At 42.4% G+C, this 15,618-nt stretch overlaps 1 protein-coding gene and 1 long non-coding RNA gene across 2 annotated transcripts in view; one reads left to right on the top strand and one right to left on the bottom strand.

Annotated features, from left to right (window-relative positions):
* Csnk2a1 (casein kinase 2 alpha 1) overlaps positions 1-10,944 on the bottom strand; it is a 53,824-nt gene extending 42,880 nt beyond the window's left edge. Inside the window, exon 1 of the mRNA XM_076851651.2 lies at positions 10,804-10,944. The gene's annotated coding sequence lies outside the window, so the exon portion shown is untranslated. The remainder of the gene's footprint in view (positions 1-10,803) is intronic.
* Positions 10,945-11,238: 294 nt separating this feature from the next.
* On the top strand, positions 11,239-15,194 carry LOC143394381 (uncharacterized). The gene is made up of 3 exons (XR_013090690.2): positions 11,239-12,409; positions 13,731-13,812; positions 13,888-15,194. It is a non-coding gene; the product is annotated as an uncharacterized LOC143394381 (long non-coding RNA).
* The last annotated feature ends 424 nt before the right edge of the window (positions 15,195-15,618 follow it).

Here is a 15,618-nt window from a genome sequence, read left to right as displayed (position 1 = left end):
TCTACACTTCCAAGTATAGTTCAGAAGGTCTGGAAGGTCACCAGCACAAAAACAAAACATCAATCACAAAATAGACCTCCAAACCATAGCTTGTAAGTAAAAAGTAAATAAGATAATGTAAATAGGATAAAACATGTGGGGCTGGGGATATAGCTCAGTTGGTAGAGTGCTTGCCTTGCATGCACAAAGCCCTGGGTTCAAACCCCAGCACTACAAAATAAATAAATAAACAAACCTTACAATAAAAAAAATTACATATGAGTAAATGAAGTTTTCCCCCTCCCACTTAATTTTTTTATGGTACCGTGCATCAAACCCAGTGCCTCATGCACACCAGCCAAGCACTCTTTATCATTGAGCTGCATCCCCAACCCTTACTTTATTTTATTGGCGGGTACAGGGGATTTAGTCCAAAGGCACTTTACCACCGAGCCACATCCCTAGCCCTTTTTATTTTTTGAGACAGGGTCTCCCTACATTGCTTAAGACCTCACTAAATTGCTGCGGCTGGTCTCAAACTTGTGATCCTCCTGTCTCAGCCTCCCAAGTTGCTGGGATTACAGGTGTGTGCCATGGCACCTGGCCACAATTCTTATTTTCAAATTCTATTTCGAGACAGGGTTCCACTAAGTTGCCCAGGCTGGCTTGAATTTGCAATCTTCCTGACTCAGACTCCAGAGTTGCAGGCCACCTTGCCAGATATGCTCCTCCAATTAATACTGATTCTCTTTTCCTGTCTTAATTTAAGCTGAGATGTTTAATGCTATCGGTAATAATGGCCAATAGCATTTTCCCTCACATATCAAACTAATGCCATGTAAAGAGAAAAGTTTTGCTTTGATTTATAAATTGAGAATAAAAATATATCTCCAAAGGTTAATAACTAGCTCCCTGACAATTTCCTGACTCTTTTAGCCTTCAAATTCCAAGACTGCAGGTGCACACTGAATTAAGAAAACAACCTGTTCAAAGTCAAGATAATAAGGTTTTTTTCCCCCATGGTTCTATTAAGCTCTTTGAAATTTGGAATATAAATATCCATAATAAATCCTGAATTTATGACATTTCTGCTTATGTGAATCTGCAGGATATTTAACTTTTAAGAGATTATGATCCTTCATATCACTGGGGCTTCTATTTTTATTCCTACCTATGAAGTATACAAAAGTCTTATTTTAAAAGCCAATACATACAATATTTCTAATATAAACCAAGAGGTAAGGCAAAACAAAAAAACGTTAAGTGTCTGGGCTCTCTGTGTGAAAATTTCATTTCTGTACTTTTAAGTCAGAAGGATCAAAGGATCAAAGTATCGATGTTACACAGATGACACAGCAACAATGGAAGGTTTTCCAATGAAGTGAGGCATTACCAAGCAGTTTGATTTGGTTAACACAGTTCTATCCTAAAATTTGAAGTTAGCGTTGTCTTCTATAATACAAAATATAATAAATGACAAAATCATCATCTGCATACTGTACCTTTTGATCAGGCAACACAAGCAAAAATTGTCATAATGTGAAACTATTCCAATGGCCCAAACCAATGGAACCAAAAGATGGAAAACTTTCAGACCTATAGTAATCAAAAGCGTAATCCAGGATTTGTCTTTAATAATTACTGCTACCATATGAATGACTCTTACAACCAGATGAAAGGCATAATTCCATTCTATTTTTTATTTTTTGGAGATACTGGGGATTCAACTTAGGGGCACTCGACCACTGAGGCACATCCCCAGCCTTATTTGGTACTTTATATAGAGACAGGGTCTCACTGAGTTGCTTAGCTCCTCACTTTTGCTGAGGCTGGCTTTGTACTTGAGATCCTCCTCCTCAGCCTCTTGATGTACTGGGATTACAGATGAGTGTCACTGCACACAGCACATACTTACATTTTAGAAGTCAACAAGTTCAAAAGCTGAAAAACCTGCCCCAAATCACAGGATCACTAACCGATGATGCGAGATTTGAACCTAGGTCGATTTTGAACTCAAGACCCAAACAGGTTCTTTCTACTAAATCCAACAATATAAGCTGGTCACCAGGCCACAGTTGTATAAAATAAAGATGGAAAAGCTTTTCTGTGTGACTGCCAAGGGGGGCGGGGAAAGAGGAAGGGGCACAAGATATGCCCTCCCCATACTAGCTAGGTGGCAGGATCTATGGGCCTTGGTGTTGATTTCTTTAAGGTGCAACAAATCCTATGAGTTTTTAAGATGTATGAAAGTCATCCTGGTAAAAGTTTCCCAAAAACTGTCAGAGAAAGGTAGTGGGAAAAAAAAAAACAAAAAAACCCCACTACATGTAGCAAGAGCATATAAGTAGCTACAGGTATACGGTGAAGTCCTTAGTTGCAGTTTCTGAAAATTCTTCATGGCCTTGAGTGTGGCATGCAACATTTTGGAAGGAAAAATGAACTGGTAAGGCACAGATAAATACAAGCAAATAATGAAAACATTTTATTTGACAGTGATAATCTCACACTAAATTATATAGAAAAATGTACTTTTGAATACTTACTATTTAAATGCCAGACAATAAAGTCTGTTTTAATTTTTTAAAAAAGGATGGGAGGACAACTCTAGTACGAATGGTCATTTATAGTTATTCAATATGATCATAAATACACACTTTATAAGTACTAATAAAGGTAAATTCCTACTCCAAGGAATTTATAACTTAAAAATACAGAGCAAGGCTAGGATTGTGGCACATGCTTAGCAGAGTCCCTGGGTTTAATCACCACTACCACTACCAACACGCGCGTGCGTGCGCGCGCGCACACACACACACACACACACACACAGAAAAAAAATGACAGCAACCAGAGCAAACTAAATTAAGTGGATTATCTGACTGAGCAGGACTTAGAGAAGATGTTAATGCAGGAAGAAGTCCTCCTGCAAACATATCCCTATCACATGATATTCAAACAATTCCCAAATCAGCCTAAAGTACTACAGAAAATAATTTCTGACGCCACATCTATAGAGCAAACCTAGAACTTAATCCTGAATTTGAGACAAAAACTTGTCTATTTAGAATCAAGAGGATCCTAGACTCATCAAGACAATATACCCTTTGGCAAAATACATAGTACCTGAGTAACTAAAGCAATCTACACTGGTCTTTGAATTACATACAGATCCACCCCTAATCAGCAATTAAGTACTTCACCCACCTAGCAGGCCACACCAGAAACAGGAAGTACAAGTCAAAAGTCTCATTAAAGAGCAGCCTCAGCAATAAACACAGTGTCTTTATTGACAGGGAAGGGAAAGAACAAATACTAGTTGGGTCAGGCATTTTATAAATTATCTCCTTTAATCCTCACAGTAATCCTGAGATGATAATATTAGATGGTGCTTTTATTATTAATCTTCATTAAGAATCCTGAGGTAGGAAATACTAAAGCCCATTTTACAGATGAAGAAGCTGAATATAAGTTACTGAGGCAGAGATGAGAAACCACGCTTGAGAGGTTAAGTGAGCTTCCCCCAACTCCGAATCTTTCCCACTATCCTGCTGCCTTCTACTCCTCACTGGCCATCTCAACTAATTCCTGATCCCATTCCCACCCTTACCCCTTCATTTCTGTTTTAGAAAGTATAGCTAAGACACAAAGTAAATTGGAGTTTTCATTGAGACAACACCTTCAAATGTTACTAGGTGGCAAAATATATCTGACAAAATGTCAACTGTGAGTTTGCCGGCAGGGACAATCTGGAGATCTTTTGCAGAGTACCTGCAAGAAATGTAGCAGGCATTTAGGATCTGCTGAATGAACATCTTTTGACTGGTTATAAATCCAATAGCCAACAATGGCTATTTTGTACTTTCTGACAAGGACACAATTTATTTTAGAAAATAATTTACCCATTCATTTATAACAGGGTGGTTTTCTTAAAATTTAGAACATTAGAGAGAGAGCTAAATTGAGAAATGCCCATTAGAACATTAGTCATAACTTCAGAAAAAGTCCAAAATTCCAAGCAAACTAAAATGTTTCAGCTAATAAAAATCTTGTCAGAAAAACCCACAAGAGCAGAAAGTGTAAAAGAACAGCCAATATAAAGGGCATTTAAGATGATAAACATACAAAATTATAAAGATTAACCTAATCCTGGTTATTTAAACACAAAACCCTCTTTTTAGATAACATTTTCTATGCAAGACAATATTATCATCACTAATGTTAAAAAAAAAAAAAAAGCTTTCCCATGATAGCAACTGTTGCTAAGTAGGTTTTTTTTATGTCTAAGGCTGAAGACACAGAATTTGTAGGACCCAGAAAATGCCACTCCTAGCTTTATCTTGTAATACTGTGAATTATTTTACCCTAAACTTTAAAAAAGGCTCAATCTTTGATTCCCATTAAAAGGAGAAAAAAAAAAAAAGGTATACTACATGTGACTGTGTGTATACTAAGTCTACTGAATTCTACTCCGAAGCACACAAAAAGCACACACAAGAAAACTACCCATTGTCTTTAACCCAAGGCAAATATATCCTTTGCTACAATGACAGCAGCCACTTTTCCTTAATAATCCTAGGGGAATTTCTTCATTTGAAAAGCTGGCTGGCCTAGATTTCTATTACAAAATAACTAAATTATATGCTACTTTTGAAATTATTCATCTTAGGAGCCCAAAGAAATTTAGATGTAAGAACACAATAATACTCCTATTAAACAAACTTGGCCCAGGTCACCCAGTAAACTGTGACAGACCAAGGATCAAATCCAGTTTCTCATTAAATCAAGTATTATAAGCATTATTTATTATTACCTGAAAATGTGAAGCCCTTACTTCATTCAATGGTAAATCACATCAGTTTCTGAACTCATACAAATTGTAATATTTATGAAAAAATTGCTGTACAGTTGTCAAAACAGCTATCATAAATGTTATAAACAGTTAATATTTTGGAGACACTTATGTGTTAGGTAACATATTAAATGTGTTTTATACATATATATAATCTCCATTAATCCTTACAATGACCCTATTAAGAAAAAGACAGAGAAAGTAACTAGTCTTAAGTAATGCTTTTGAAAAGTGAACCAGGCATGGTAGTGCACGCCTATAATCTCATTTCCTCCACGCTCTAAGGTCTAGTTAGACCACATTTTATGAATTTAATTAAAGAACAAAAACAAGAGATTTTTCTTAAAAGAAACTCAGCCAGGCATGGTGGTATGTGCCTATAATCCCAGCAACTGAGCAGTCTATGGGAGGACAGCAAGTTCTAGGACAGCCTAAGCAATTTAGCAAGAACCTCAGCAACTTAGAACCTGATTCAAAATAAAATGGCCTGGAGATGTAGCTCAGTGGTAAAGCATCCCCACATTCAATCCCCAGTGCTAAAAATTAAATAGGACAAAAAAATCTAGAAGCTCCATTATGTAGTTATGCTTCCTAAATCTGACTTTTAACCCCAAATGACAGTGACAGGGAGAAAAAGTCTTACAACATCAAGCTGGGGTAGGGTGGAAGATACAACATACAGATCAATGTATAACTGGCTATTAATTCTTAAAAACAATCCTACCAAAATGGGCCAGAGTTCTAGAATCTATATTTACCAATCTAGTCATCTATCTCCTTCAAACTGAATCTAGTAATGGAATATTTAAACATTAAGGAAGAGTCCTTACTCAACACCATTTTTCTGTGAAGTCTTTTTTTGTGTGTGGTTCTGGGGAGTGAATTCAGAGGCATTTAACCACTAAGCCACATCCCCAGTTCCCCCCCTACAATTTTTTTTTTTTTTTTTTTTTTGAGACAGGGCCATGCTAAGTTGCTGAGGCTGGTGTTAACTCGGGATATTCCTGCCTCAGCCTCATGCACTGCTGGCATTATACTCTGTGAAGACTTTCAGACCAAAGTGCTCTGGATTCTAAAATTCTAAAATAAAACCCACAAAACCCTGCATTAGCTTTTTTACCCTTTTTGGTGGTAGCAGAGACTGAACCCTAGACTGAACCCTAGGACAGTCTATCACTGAGTTACATCCCTAGATCTTTTTGAGACAGGATATTGCTAAATTGCTGAAGCCAGCTTCAATTTGTTGTCTTCAGCTTTCAGAATCGCTGAGATTACAGGTATGCACACCATGCCTGGCCCTGTTATTAGTTTTCTATTGTTGCTGTAACAAATTACCACAAACAAAACAACGCAAATTTATTATCTCGGTTTCTAGAGCCAGAGTTAGGTGGGCTTAGGTGGGTCCTCTGTTTAGGGTTCTGAAAGCCACAAAACCAGGGTTTTCACCAGTTACATTCATCATTGGACACTCCGTCCTGCTCATTCAGGTTGTTGGCTGAATTTAGTTCCTTGTGGTTGAAGGACTGAGGTCCCCATTTCTCTGGGGCTATCAAATGGGACTGACCTTTGCTACTAGAGACTGCTGCATTTTTTATGCTTTTCATGTAGCCCCCTCCAACAAGGGCAGGTTGAGTCTTCCTCATGCTTCAAATTTCTAACTTCTGTCTACTTCTCTGACTCCAGCTGGAAAAAGTTATCTGCTTTTAAGAGCTCACGTGATTAGACTAGATCCACTAAGAAAATCCAAGATAATCTTCCAATTTTATGATCCTTAAGCTTAAAGGTCCCATAAAGTTCCTTCTGCTACATAACATGCTCAGATTCCAGAGATTAAAACAGACAAAGGGATGGGAGTTGGTGCGGAGGGCATAATGCCTACCACCATCTACCCTCTGACATCCAAAGATTCAAATCTCTCCCAAATGCAATACATTCATCCCATCCCGAGCTTCCCAAAGGTCTCATATCACTACAGCATCAACTCAAAGTCCCAAAATCTCATCTAAAGCTTATCAATTCAGACAGTCCCAATTCTCATCCTTTAATTCAGGTATAGGACATTCTGTATATAATAAAATTAAGCACAAGACCTGGGCCATTATTTTTTTAAAGGTTATCTATTTCCAACATACTATAATGAGACAGGCATAGAATAACTTCACAGGCATTCTAGTTCAACTGAAGAAAATTTAAGGGGAAAGAGAGCCACACTTTCAAAGTCATTTTCAGAGCTGGGTTGTAGCTCAATGGTGGAGCACTTGCCTTGCACATGTAAGGCATTGGGTTCAATCCTCAGCACCACATAAAAATAAATAAAAATACAGGTATTGTGTCCATCTACAATAAAACATTAAAAAAAACTGGCAAAGTCATTTTAAAATTCATTCTATTTTATATCCTGGGAAAAAATCCTCTGAGCCTTTTAGCTCCGCCCCTCTGGGCTCCTGGTTCCACCTCTGAATCACCCTTCTTTTTTTATGAAAAAGCAGCACATTCACGTGCAAGTATGTGAATAGTTTTCTCCACTTTCTTCCTGTCAAAATTTGGGAGGGGTCTACCAATCCTATTTAATTTCCATCTCTTTTGATTGAAGACAGCATTGTTTCTGCTGGCATAAAATTATCAAGAATCTAGGGGGCTTTACATGAATCTCACAAGGTTCACTCTTTTAGACATCCACAAATAAACCTGCACCTTCAATATTCTGCTTGACAATCTTCTCAGCTATATATCTGGTTTATTTCTAACAAATTATGTCTTCCGTATAACCACAGGATACAATTTTACTAAGCTTATTTGCCACTCTGTAAATACAAAGGACTGCCTTTCTGCCAGTTTCCAACAACAGGTACCTCACTTCTATCTGAGCCCTCACCAGCAGTCATTAACATTCAAATTACTACCAACAATCTGTTCTAAGTCTTTTCTACCATGATCCTCAAAATTCTTCCAGACTTCACCCACAGTCAACTTCACTTTTAGGTAATAGTACCCCATTCCCAATAACAAAAATCTATACTAGTGTGCTATTATTTCTATAACAAATTATCCCAAAGGAAGTGATTTAAAATCTCACAATTTTATTAATTCACATATTTTGCAGGTTGTAAATTGGGTAGGTTTTTCTAGATCTTTTGCTTAGAGTTCTGAGACCAAAATCAAGGTGTGTGCAAAGCTGTTCTTTGCTGGAAACTCTGGGGAAGAATACACTTCTCACTTCATTAGGTTGTTGGCCGAATTCAGTTCCCAGGGTTGGGGGACTGAGGTCTCCATTTCCTCACTGGCTGATACTAGAGGCTGCCCACATTCCTTCTTATGCTTTCCATGTGACTCTATCTAACAATAGCAAATACAGTTCCTCTCATGCTTTAAATTTCTGGTTTTCCCTTATGTTTGTCTGATCCAGCTGGAGAAAGTTCTTTGAGCCTTCAAGGATTCATGTGATTAGACAGGGCCTATTATTCCCAAATAATAATATCCCTATTTTAAGATTCTTGTTTATTTTTGCAGTACTGAGGAGTGAACCTCTTCACACATGCCAGGCAAGTGCTCTACCACTGAGTTACAATTTCAGGCCCAATCCCACTTTTTAAAAATTTTGATACAGGGCCTCACAAAGTTGCCCAGGCTGATCTTGAACTTGCAATCCACTTGACTCAGGCAGCACAGTAGTTGGTACTACAGGTGTGTGCCACCACTGCGAGGTCCTATTAAGATTCTTAATTTTAGTTACATTTTCAAAGTCCTTTCTGCCTTGTAACATAACTTATTTACAGATTCTGGGGATTAAAGTATGGACATGGTGCAGGGTGAGGGTGTCATTTCTGCCAACTATAAACCGAAACCCGATGTAAGTCTTTAAACCCACTTTCTAAAGAAAATCTCAGGGCTGGGGATATGGTTCAGTGGCAGTGCATTTGTCTAGCATGAATGAAGCCCAGGGTTTGAACCCCAGCACCACAAAACAAAATACCCTTTTAAGCATATGTGATGTAAAGGTATACATTTAAAGATATTTAAATAAAAGCGAAATCTCATCCTGGAAGAGTGGGTTTGTGTGTGTGTGTAAGCAACAGGAAAACTAAAAGCACCTCGTGGAAAAGAAGTTACACCTGTTTCATCCTCGAACAGCATGGCAATCCCACAATAATTCAGAAACTGACCCATGTTCCCCCTTAAATATGTACTCTGCTTTTCTTATTCTCCATTAAAAAAATAATTAATTAATTAGGTATATGTGCTTTGTTGTTCTAGTTTTTTTTTCAAAATATTTATTTTTTAGCTTTAGGTGGACACAATATCTTTATTTTATTTTTATGTGGCGCTGAGGATGGAACCCAGTGCCTCATGCATGCCAGGCGAGCGTGCTACCACTTGAGCCATATCCCCAGCCCTGTTGTTCTAGTTTTTAAAGTAACTGAACTCTGTAACCAAATGATAAAACCAAACCAATCTAAATAAACATCCAATCTTCTTTCTTCAAATCACATACTCTCCTCCAATAACAAATGAAAGTCAAATACCTCTAAGTCATAGAAGGACAAACCTGCTCTGGTAAGACTTAAGCAGGTGAACTTTTCCAAAGGATATGGAAAAGAACTAGTATTGGTCCTGGAACTTCAGCCCCAAGTCTATGAATATGAAGCCAGTTAGGTCAACTGATTCACAGTAACTACAAAGATAGTTTCTGAAGTCAGATTTTTGAATAAACTTTATCTAGACAGGAGACACCCCAAATATACCAGGTACGCCCTTTAATAACAGTGTCCAGTAAGAACTGTTGAGTGCTTATTGCCTTACAGGCACTGTGGTAAGCACTTGATACAAATTATCTAATTTATTTCCTTGCCATAAATTTGAGCTAGGATGTATCATCCACATTTCACAGACAGGAAAACTGAGGCTTACAGAGGCCCTGATATTTGGAAACTAGGAAGTCTAGTTCTTAAGCACTGGCCTATACTGCACTCCTTAAATGGAATGAGGTCTTCAGCTCTTGGGGGAAAAAAAAAAATCTTCCCTTCCTAATTTTATTTTCATTTCCTCCCTCCAAGCCCCCTTCTCATACAACTTAGCACTTAAAAGGTAATCAAGTCTTCCCAAATAACTTGTCACCTCCTTTTCAGAACCTTTTCCCTTGCCACAAAAGCAAAAGCCACAAAGCAATTCCCCTGACTCTTGACTTTGCTTCCCCAAAACAAACTACAGAAGCTCCACCCATCACCTGCCTAGCCTAGATATGGTCCAACACTGCAATAAACAAGAAACAAAATTTAAAAGTCCTACTGACTCAAAAGGTCACCAACACAGGTAACTCTTAGCCAACCCTTCGTTCTACATACCTCCCCTTTCCCCCCAGGCTGGCAAGTAGCCCTTAACCCCAACTCCACCCGTTCTGCTCCACTTCACGGCTCCATCTCCCTTTCTCCCCAGCAAGCCCGCCCAGGGACCCCTCCACCTCGCACCCAGTTTGCAGGTGGGAAGCTCAGCTCCACCCAGACCTCAGCTCCTTCCTAGACCCTAGGAAGGCCCTAACTCCAGCTGCCCCTCTCCGCGGAGGCTTCACGCCACCCTACCCAGCAGGCACCACTCCCACGACACCCTCCCCCACCATCCCCCCGTGGCCCCACCCCTCAAGCTCCCTTCCCCCCCCCCGCGACCCCACCTCCAAGTTGCCCCCTAGCCTCCGCCCAGTCCAGCACCCCTCTCTTGCAAAAAACTGGAGTCCGACAACGATTTCCCACCCTCACATCCGCCTCTGAGCCCAAGCTTCGCTTTCTGGCCCTGGGGGTGGCCCCGGGCCTCCCCTATAGACTGCAGGGGCCTCGGCTGGTGTGTGTGTGGAGGGGGGGCAGGGGAAGGCGACGGGGCTACTCGGGAGTCCGCTGGAAGCGTGGGAGGCGGCCGCGCCCCGCTGCCCCATCCTGGGCCCACCCCCAACCCCCAACGACCTCGCCTGGTGGCTCCCGCGGTACCTGTGGTGGAAGCGACTGCTGCAGCGGCCGCTCTCCCCTCTCCTCACACAGACAATATGGCGGCGGCGGAGGAGGAGACACACGGCTCGGCCGCCAGCCGCAGGGACCAGAGCGAGGCTGCAGCCTCCGCTGCCGGAAGCGGAAGCCCCCTCCTGCCGGGAGGCGGGGCGGGACCGCTTCCGACTCCGCCCTCAATGGAATCCGGCTGAGTGCGGCCATGCTGGGCTGTCCTATTGTGTTCCTGGGGGTGCCGTCCCAGACTGAGGCGCAAAATGGGATGAATTCTCGGTGTAACTCATAATAACGAGGTTTCCAATGACTAGGCGCATTTTATTTCAGTATCCATACTAAATGACGAGAGAGAGGAGCACGAACTTCCCACTCCGTGTGCGATTGGTCTGTTCCCAGTGAAGATGGCGGTCCCCAGGTTTCGTGCACTTTGCCCAGACGGCGAGTCCCACCAGCCTACGAGCCGCCCCTCCTTTCTGGAAAAGAAGCCTGCGCGATCTGCAGAGCTGGAGAACGAAGCATCCTGGGAGCTGAAGTCTCCTGCTCGGACCTCACGTCTAGGATTAGGGTTCCAGCAGAGCTTCTTTTCTGCTCCGACTTGGAGTTTGAAACGAATGGGCGAAAGTTGGGTGTCAGGATGGGCATGGCGCAGGAGGCCGGGAAGTGACGATAGTAGCCCTGTAGAGACCGAGGCTCAATTCATTCCTCCTATAGGGATCTTACCTCGAGCTGCCCATCCAGAATTCCATAGGGTGTTCTACCTTTCCATCTGCCCCCCAACCGCACCCTACCCGCATTCTCAGGCCCTGCCCACCTTTCTAAAACAGGGCACTTTCTACTGTGCAAACCTGATCTTGGTCCGTTGGTCAAAAATTTCTGGTGGCTCTCTCTGTACACCTACACCCAACTCTTGCTTGACATTCAAGACCCTCCACATTTGCTCAAACTCCTTTTTTTTTCTCCTCTTCAGCGGTCCCCCTCTCAAATCCCTCATGCTTCCACTCACTGAAACTGCAAAGAGTTCCTCCAACTTGGCTGTGTTGCTTCCCACCCTTTCCACTGGCAGTTACTTCTGTTACTCTTACCTCATGGACTGGGTGATTTTTGTATGTTCATCTATTTCAGGGCGCTTTTCCTCTGGGGATCTCTCTCGTGAGCTCCCCCAAACCCAAGCACTATCACTTGGCAGCTTGAAGTTCCTACTCTGCTCCCTCCAACAGATTGTGAGCCCCCAGTGGACAGGGATGGTTCTGCTGATCACCCTGTTCCCTGCAGGCCCTGTGAAAGCCATAAGTGTTGCTGAGAGGAATTCAAGTGTTAGCCTCACCTTTGGGAGGGCAGAGGTGTGAGGGCTGGAAGGAGGGCGAAGAGGCTGGGTTATTTCTGTAAGAGCCATTATCCCCAGCTACCTCAGAATATAAAATGCCTGTTCCGGGAATGGGGCCTCTCTGCCCTCCCCAGCTCGCCTTTCAGATTTTCAGCTGACTGGCACCTCTGATCTAAAGAGACGGAATGAGAATGGTGGTGGCTTACAGACCTACACTGATGACCTCAGAGGGGTGGCCTTGACCTTTTCTGGACCTCATTCACCACTCAGGTCTGTGTCATTTAATCCCAAATGCCTCAGTTTCCATAGAAATTTGTTCTCTGGGGGCCTGAAAGCCAGCCAGCCCTCTTCCCCGAGCCTCAGTTTCCCTTCCTGTGGAATGAGGACGTTATACAAGGTGATTCCACGTTTTCTGTGAAACCCTCTTCCAGGAAATGACCGCCCATCCTCTTACCTCTTGGAGTATGGCTTCCTTTTCCCAACTTTTATTCATGTTTGTTTAACTCACAGTCGTTGATTGCTTGCCAGACACTGTGCTAGGTGCTAGGTGCTAGAGATGTGGTATGAGCAAGACAGATACCAGTTCCTCACTGGTGGAGGTCACCTGCTAAAGTGAGAAACAGTGCACAGGTAAACAGATGAATCAACACAATAATTTCAGGTAGCAATAAATGCAAGGAAGGAAGAAAGTAAGTAGCTGTGAAATAGACTAAAAGCTTCAGATAGCTGTACGCAGGGTGAAGGAAACAGAGAAGTCATCTGAAATAGAGTACTCTTGCTTGAGTGGCTCAGGGGCTCTCTTGGGGAAGCGAATAATAAGTATGAAAGTCCCAAGGTAGGAAAGAGCTTGCTAAGTTTGAAGCGGGCCATGGTGACTGAAGCACTGTAAGTAAGGAGAGGTGGCCAGGGCATTCAGGTCATGGTCAGGAAGCTGGGCTTTCATCTGAGTGAAGTCTTCCCTCAGCTTGACCCTCATGCCTTTCCAATAGTCTCAAGTTCCCTTACAGCGTCCATTCTTCTTCCTCGTTCTGACCTTAACCCACGACTGCATTCAGAGAACTCACCTGTACATACGTGTATATCCCTTCATACTCACGCAGAACATAATTGCTGCCCAACTGCTGCCACTTCCTAGACTACTCTAGCATGGGTCTCTGGTCCCAAGAGGCTCTCAGTCCCCAGTGTCCACCTTATGAATTGAATACTTACCCTTAACACTCATCTCCCTGACCCTCCAGGTTAGTCTTCCTTAAACAACAATAACTGCAGCAGCGGTTGTGAAGATGTTGGGAGGACTGGCCCTGTACCCCCCCCACACACAGTCTTTATCTCACTGAATCCTCACAGCAATTTGATGAGATAGGAACCCAAAGCATCCTAGGGTACCAGTGAGTAAACAGGTTTAGCAACGCTACAGGCCATGCCCACGGTCACATAGCAGAGATGGAGCCTGCATTCCAACCTGGGCCATTAGAGTCTCAATCACTGCACTAACAACCTAAGCGTATCAACGTTCTGTTGCTGTTTAACAGGTTACCCCACAAAGTGGCTTCCAGTGACAACCATTTATTGTGTTTGTGTGCATTTGCAGCTTGGACACGTTGGCCAGGAAGGCTCTTTTCTGTTCTACACATCTGGAGGAGGTTGTTCCTGCATTCGCAGTTAGGTGGCAGGTCAGTAACCTGACCTGTCCTGTGTGGTCCTGTGTGGCTGGGGCTGGCAGCTGGAGCACCTTGGCTCTCCTCCAGGTGGCTTCTTCAGTCATCCAGCTTGAGCTTCCTTACACGATGGACTCCAAAAGGAAGAGGACAAAAGCAGCAGGACCTCTCGAGACACAGGCTTACAAGTGCTCCGGCATCAACCTTTACTGCATTTTATTGATCAAAGCCAGTCACATGAGACTGGCCAGCTCAGATTCAAGAAGACTAGAAATAGATAATATCTCTTGATGAAGAAAACATCAAAGTCATATCACAGAGTCACATGTACCAGAAAAGATGGAATTTTTATGGCCATATTTGTAAACATTATCTCACATTAAGTAATCATAGTTATGGAACTGGTTATATAAATCATGGTACAGCTAAACATGGAGCTATTCCCAGCAAGGAGAGCTCATATATACAAAAAAATATGTATATTTTTTTGATACCGAGGATTGAACTCAGGGGCACTCAATCACTGAACCGCATCCCCAGCCCCTTTGGTACTTTATTTAGAGACAGGATCTTATTAAGTTGCTTAGTGCCTTGCTTTTTTGCTGAGGCTGGCTTTGAACTAGTGATCCTCCTGCCTCAGCCTCCCGAGCCACTGGGATTACAGGTATGCACTACTATCCCCAGCAGGCTAATGTTTTTGAGCAGTAAATGTGTGTCAGCCACTGTATAAGATACCTCCAATATATTAACATATTTAATCCTCACAACAGCCCTGTTGAAGTAAGTACGTTTTATCCCCATTTTAAAGATTAAGCATACCAACTCTCTTAAGAGAGTTTAAATGACTTGCTCAAAGTCATACAGTTAGCAAGTGACAAAGCCTTTAAAAAGAGTAAGAAACCAGGTGCCCTGATCCATGACTGTAATCCCAGGGGCTCAGGAGACTGAGGCAAGAGGATTTCGAGTTCAAAGCCAGGCTCAGCAACTTAGCAAGGCCTTCAGCAACTCAGCAAGACCTGTCTCTAAATAAACTACAAAAAAGGGCTGAGGAAGTGGCTCAGTGGTTAAGTGCCCCTGAGTTCAATCTCCAGTACCAAAAATAAAAAACAGAGATGAGGACAGCAGTAGGTCCTGCCATGGAAAGGTGTCTCTGACACACTGTGGCATAACCAAAAGCAAGAAACAAGACAGAAGTTTGGTTGGTTGAAACACATTAAGGAATGAGTAGAGGGCTGGGGCTGGGGCTCAGCGGTAGAGCTCTTGCCTAGCACATGCAAGGCCCTGGGATTGATCCTCAGCACCACATAAAAAGTTTTAGATAAGATTCAGGAAGAATTTACCACAAACTGTTGATGGAGCTTATCTTTGAAGAGGGGGAAGAGGAGGGAACTTTTTCTTTCAACGCATCCATCTGCATTGCTTGAATTTTTTATAGCAAACATGAATTTTTATTTTAACACTCCATGAAGATAAAAGTGTTTTTAAAATGTCCTTCACCTTGTCCCTTGTCTCTGTCGTTTTCTATTTGTTTTTTACTTTTATTTATTTGTTTCTTTTCTTTTGGCACCACCGAGCTCCACTCCTTATCAATTTCTGGCCCGAACTTTGGTGACTACTTCGGGGCTCCTCCTCTCTCCCCAGTGCGACCCGCAGGCTGGCTGCCACTGGAAGAAAGTTAACTTCCTACCCTGTTCCCTTCTTGCCCAAGAGTTTTCTATGGCTTTGTGTTGCCTGCAGAGAAGGTCCAAACCCTTTGGCCTGGTGAACGGGGCGTTTATAGAGGAGGCTCCAGCTTGGTTGGATTGCAGCTGTTACTTACGA

This window comes from Callospermophilus lateralis, chromosome 3, assembly GCF_048772815.1.
Source record: "Callospermophilus lateralis isolate mCalLat2 chromosome 3, mCalLat2.hap1, whole genome shotgun sequence".
Classification (NCBI taxonomy): domain Eukaryota; kingdom Metazoa; phylum Chordata; class Mammalia; order Rodentia; family Sciuridae; genus Callospermophilus; species Callospermophilus lateralis.
Note: the sequence above shows the minus strand (reverse complement) of the source record. Positions and strands in the feature narration are given on the sequence as shown.